Consider the following 5,453-nt stretch of genomic DNA (forward strand, 5'->3'; position numbering starts at 1 on the left):
TCAGGTTAAGAGGCTTGGCCGCAGAGGCACAGAGCAGCCTCTGGTCTGGGATTTATATCTGCAGCCAAGACTCTGCTTCCCTTGCTCTCCCCTTCCTCCTGCAGCTATCAAAGCACAGAGTAAACACAAGGAAAAAAAACAAAACTTCAGCTGTGCATGTTTTGGAAGGTTTCAAAACTCCATGTTTCCAAAATGCTATTTTATTATTTTTATTGTCACTTGATGTTCACTGCTCAATATTTAAAACACCAAGACTATACCATGCTCAAAAATATTACTTTTTTGTGAACGCATAGCTAATACGTTTTATTGATTACCGAGATGTACTTTAAAGTTAGGGATCGTTTCATCACAGTTGAAGGTTGATATCTCAATTTGAAATGAAACAGTTCAAATATTTCTTTTTTTTATGATCAAACTTTTTATTTATTTTTTTACAATCAACAATTCACAGTTCAAATATTTCTGTGTGCTACCATGCATACTGTTTATGCATGGTAGCACACACCCATTTAAGCATGTGTGCTATTAACATAAGACTGCATTTATTGGAAAAAGAAATTGCAACTTTGCCTTCTCCATTTCCTAATATCTGACTCTTGGCCATTGAAAGATGTTAACAAACCATTGTAGAATTTGAAAAATGCATGGCCAATGAAAAATAAATCATTCTTCATTCCCTTTTCGCAGATATATGTTTTTTGTCCAACGACAGCGATAAGAAAAACCATCCATGTAAAGAGCCCTCACTCCTTCAGACCATTTATATCTCAAAGTATCACTTTCCAGGAAGCCTAGATCCCGCCTCAGTGCTTTTCACACAGGTGTCACATTCACATTAGTGTGGTGGAATGAACACATATGGACAGCTTGTTTAATAACTTATTCCATAAATACTTGAATAAATTTCATCCTATACAACTATCTCATGGTACACTGCTCCAATGCATTCTTGGATAGTCACCATCCCCCTCTACAGCCGCAAATGTACTGTTGGCTAGCAGCCTATGCGTGACTCAGTGCTGACTGTATATGTGCCGTATATTCCACTGTCTATTCTGTCTTGCACTGTCCATTTGCACTGTTTATGAGGATGTGCTGTCCCTGTGCAATGTGGTTGTGAAAGGAAAAATCCATTCTCGGATGGTGTTGCACTGCTTTATATCATCGATCTGTGATGTTCAGTGCATTTTTATTTTGTAATGAAGTGTTGAAATTTACTCTTTTGATATCCCCACTTTCCCCTCATCTATTTTCCTACATTTGCATGACTCTCAACAACTCCCAGAGAACGGGTGTGAACTTTGTGCTTTCAGCTGTTGTGTATAGATGGAGGGAGCAATAGCAATAGCGATAGTGATAGTAAGAGCAAGAGTTTTTCCAGTTGAGAAAAGAGTGAAAGTGAGAGTCAGGCCCTTCACTCACCCTCACCCTTATCCTTACTTGTGGCTGCATTGCATTATGGACATTATGGAGGCTACTGCCTGTGGACAAATTGGTATCTCTACTTCTTCTATGATGGATTTGTGTAAAATGGTGAGTCTAGAAAGAAGCCCTTGCTCTTTTATTCTTAGGGAATGACACCAAAACCTGACGTTTGCCGTTGACGTTTTAGATAGCTGAAAAAATAATCGGTAGCCGTGCTGGAAATATCTTGATGTGCTGTGATGTTGTTTGCGTTTGGGCAGGTATCCACAGGAAATGAAAGAAAGAAAAAAAACAAAAAAAACACCAAACAACAACATGGGCCCAGAAATGCAAGGCACGTCACCAATAGCTCTTTTTTTAACAGTGTTAAAGTGTTTTAGGGTGAATTTTTTCTTGAATTTGTCCCTGCAGCAATGACCTATAGATTCATTTTATGTGGATAGTAAAGTGATTCCTATCTTGCTGGTCAGAGAGCAGCATCAGACACCAATGCAGGAGAGAAAACATGATGTCAGCCTACTCTGAGCAGCGGATAGAGAGTCTGCCACCCAGACCTCTGGAGCTGGTAGAACGCAGCTAAGCCTCAGAGCAGATCATGCCAGCTGCTGAAATTCAGAGCCACACAGAAATGTAAACAAAGCTGTCCTGTACCTGAACTCAAACAAATTTTATTTATTTATTTCCTCAGAACACAAAGGTTATAGTTTGATTTGTGGAAGGCAGTGATGTCAGGCAGGCTGTTGACTGGGGATGAACTGTATGTAGGTTCCTGAAATGGAAAATTATCAAGGAAAGCTTCTGATTAATGGGGATATTAGATGCCTTTACAACCCTAATGATGTTAAATAGAATGATTCCTTGGCTGAGGATTCAGATGGAGCTGAGCGGGCTTTTGACTGAAAGATAAATTGAGAATGCTGACTGCTCATTTGTTCCCCTGACTGTGGTCTAATAATACCCTCAAGCTGTTCATTATATCATGCAGTGTTATTCTGAAAAATATCCTTTGCTAAGAGGTCAAAAGAGCCAGGAAATCTCAACACAATAAGTGAACCCGGCCAACGGGTGGGGTTCATATTATCATCATCCTCCAATAATATTGGATTTTGACTGGATGAACAACAATCGGTCCTTGTAATCAGGTTCCAGATCCAATATCAGCATTAAAAGATTTCATGGTACAGATTCATCAGCAATCCCATCACAACTCGATCAAGCATTATGGCAGCCTGCCCTACAGTCAAAAAACGCAGACACAGTGGTTTTCCAGGAATGACACAGAAAACCATTGCTTGTGGGGTTAAAGAGTACTGCCATTTCATCACAGTGACACCTAGGCACATAATCCTCATGGGACATTTTAATTGTGCGCTCTTGATTAAAGGCCCATAACCTCATCGGTCCTTAGAAGTGCTGAGGCGTGTTTTTCTGCCCCTTGTCCGGTCTGTATGCCACAATCCTGTAGAACACGTTGTTGACATGAAGTTGAAAGTCGAGGTTCCTTCAACGATAGGACCAATTGTAACAGATTGCCTGCCTGATTATTTGTGTGTTTGTGTGTGTGTGTACGTGCTTGCATTTGAGCAATGTGTGTACATGCCAAATAAGGGCCTCTTCAGTATGACACATTCAGATCTGGACATGTGAACAGGATGACTTTGGGTTTAATCATGTCTAGTATGAAAAATGTAAAGCTTAAACTTCTTGTTAGCTTTATCTGCTATTTTCATAACTGGTGAAAGTGACAAAGAGAGTGAGCATTGATCCATAGCAGAAATCAATGACTCCAACTTGTGACACTACTTTGCTTTCATAGTTAGGCTAGCTGTATGCAGCTGGAAGCTAAGCAAATTGTGCTATCTTAAATCAGCAATACCATCTTGTTCCATGAAGTTGTGTGAGTAGATGTAAGCAAATAAGTACTGAAACTGTGTCAATTTATCTTTCTGTTTTTTTTTCCCTTTTGCAGGAGGAGACATGTAGGCCTATTCCTACATTCTGCCCCATGTGGAGCAGTAATGTTAACTAAACTCCATGGCTGCAAACAGGAAATAACTTATCACCAACTGCCCTGCTGTATGGAAAGCATGCTAAACCGTAAGTGTAAAACCATGATACATACCGAACCTTTTATGTTTCATGAACCACTAGTTCCACCACAACCAAATTGGCCAGGCATTTATCAAATAAGCTGTAATTGGAGACAGGGTTTTATTTCATTTGCAACAAGTGAATGTGGCATACATGCAATAGAAAATAAAACTACACACATCCTATTGCAGCTTTGCTTTATGGGATGCATGTCTGCTGCATGAACAATTTACAATATAAATTATTAAAAGTGATTATTAAATCCAAGAAGTCCAAGTCGATACGTGTGCTTGTCGAGAACAAACTTCCCAAAGTTGTCTTGGAGAGAATGAACTTCTCAAGAATGCAAGAACAGAGAATGCATCTTTACTGAGATCTGGACTGTGTGCTTGAGGTCACACAATCAATAAATACACACAGGTGTTCATTTCCGCAGCTGTTTCAACCATCAATAGATTGCCGGTTCTGTACTATAGCTCTGTTTATTTGTGCCAGCTTGTCTGGACGTGATAAGTCATTCTCACAATGAATCTTGGGGCTTCTGTTCGTTTTCACCATCCGATGCCCTCAATATTGTCTGGTTGGCAAGAAAGACATTTATCCATCCGCCATTCTTGGCATTCTTTTGTTTTGGAAATGTACTTTGGTCATTATATTATGTCAAATGCATCATGGAAGACACGAACGGATAAGAACACAAATTGGCAAAGACCAAATATTTATGATTACCTCTTAATAGAGACAGGTTTCTATAAGAGGCTATTACTTGATGAGTATGAGCATGTGTGTCCAAATGCAAATCTGACTGTATTTGTGTGTATTAATGGCTGTGCTCTGCAGGTGTACATATGTTTATTTGCCAAAACTTGAAAATCTCCTAGTTTACTAAAAGGAAAAAATATTTGAGACCAGACGTTTATTACCAGACGTGAAATTGTATGCAAACGCATGTGTTTGCACACTGGAGAGTAGGCTACTAGTCTGCATTAATGGCTCTGTAGTGTGTGTGTGTGTGTGTGTGTGTGTGTGTGTGTGTGTTTGAATGTGGCATTCAAAAAAATCAAACATCAAAAGTCAAACATCTGCAAATGGGGTGAGACAATTTCAAATCAACTTGATTCAATAATATTTTTGAATCAAGTGGTATTATCTTGATATTGAAATTGAGAGAGCTCAGGATTTCAGGATATTGTCACATGTTCCAGAGAAAATCTCAAGGAGAAGCAGCACTGGAAGCAAGTTAAATACTTCACCCTATTGGCAGAATTTCTCACTTGTTTTAAGGAAAATAAATTTTTCAAGGCTCATTACTAGACTAAATGACTTGTTGAGATGAATATTTTTTGCAGTGTGGTGCTGCCAGGGCCACCACCTGTAATGTAATAGGGAACAGTGGTGTGATGGACTGCAACAAGGGCAGCTACTGGCGTTCACCTTGAGATAAGGGTCACACTCCTGCCTCATAATCCATAAAGCAGCCATAATAGCCTCTCCTTCTGCCAGACACGACCCCTTTTACACCAAAGTAGAACAACACTGCCTGTCAGCATGGGACTTTTATACTCTCACAACCTAATTGAACACAAACTCTCATGTAGGACAACACAAACACATGTACAATACGTAATGATAAGACATGTGCGCACACACACACACATTTGAGATTAAACTTTTATCACAATTACCACAAACAAACATTGGGGGCTCAATTATTTAATTATTAATACAAATGCACATACGGCCACACTTACTTATATACACACACTGAAAAGAAACTGTCATCACAGCTAACACAAATGCAGATAGATGTTAGGCCTGTATTAACATGGAGCCGGGCCAAAATCTTATTATGCATTTATCAAGCTTGTGGATACAGAGCAAAACATTCATATGTCTACTGCTGCCTTGAGAAATCTTACATGCTATATGCAATT

The sequence above is a fragment of the Centroberyx affinis genome, unplaced genomic scaffold (genome assembly GCF_046629955.1).
Source record: "Centroberyx affinis isolate AG114_WGS23_722 - 3 ecotype Tasmania unplaced genomic scaffold, CSIRO-AGI_Caff_v1 ptg000083l_1, whole genome shotgun sequence".
NCBI lineage: Eukaryota > Metazoa > Chordata > Actinopteri > Beryciformes > Berycidae > Centroberyx > Centroberyx affinis.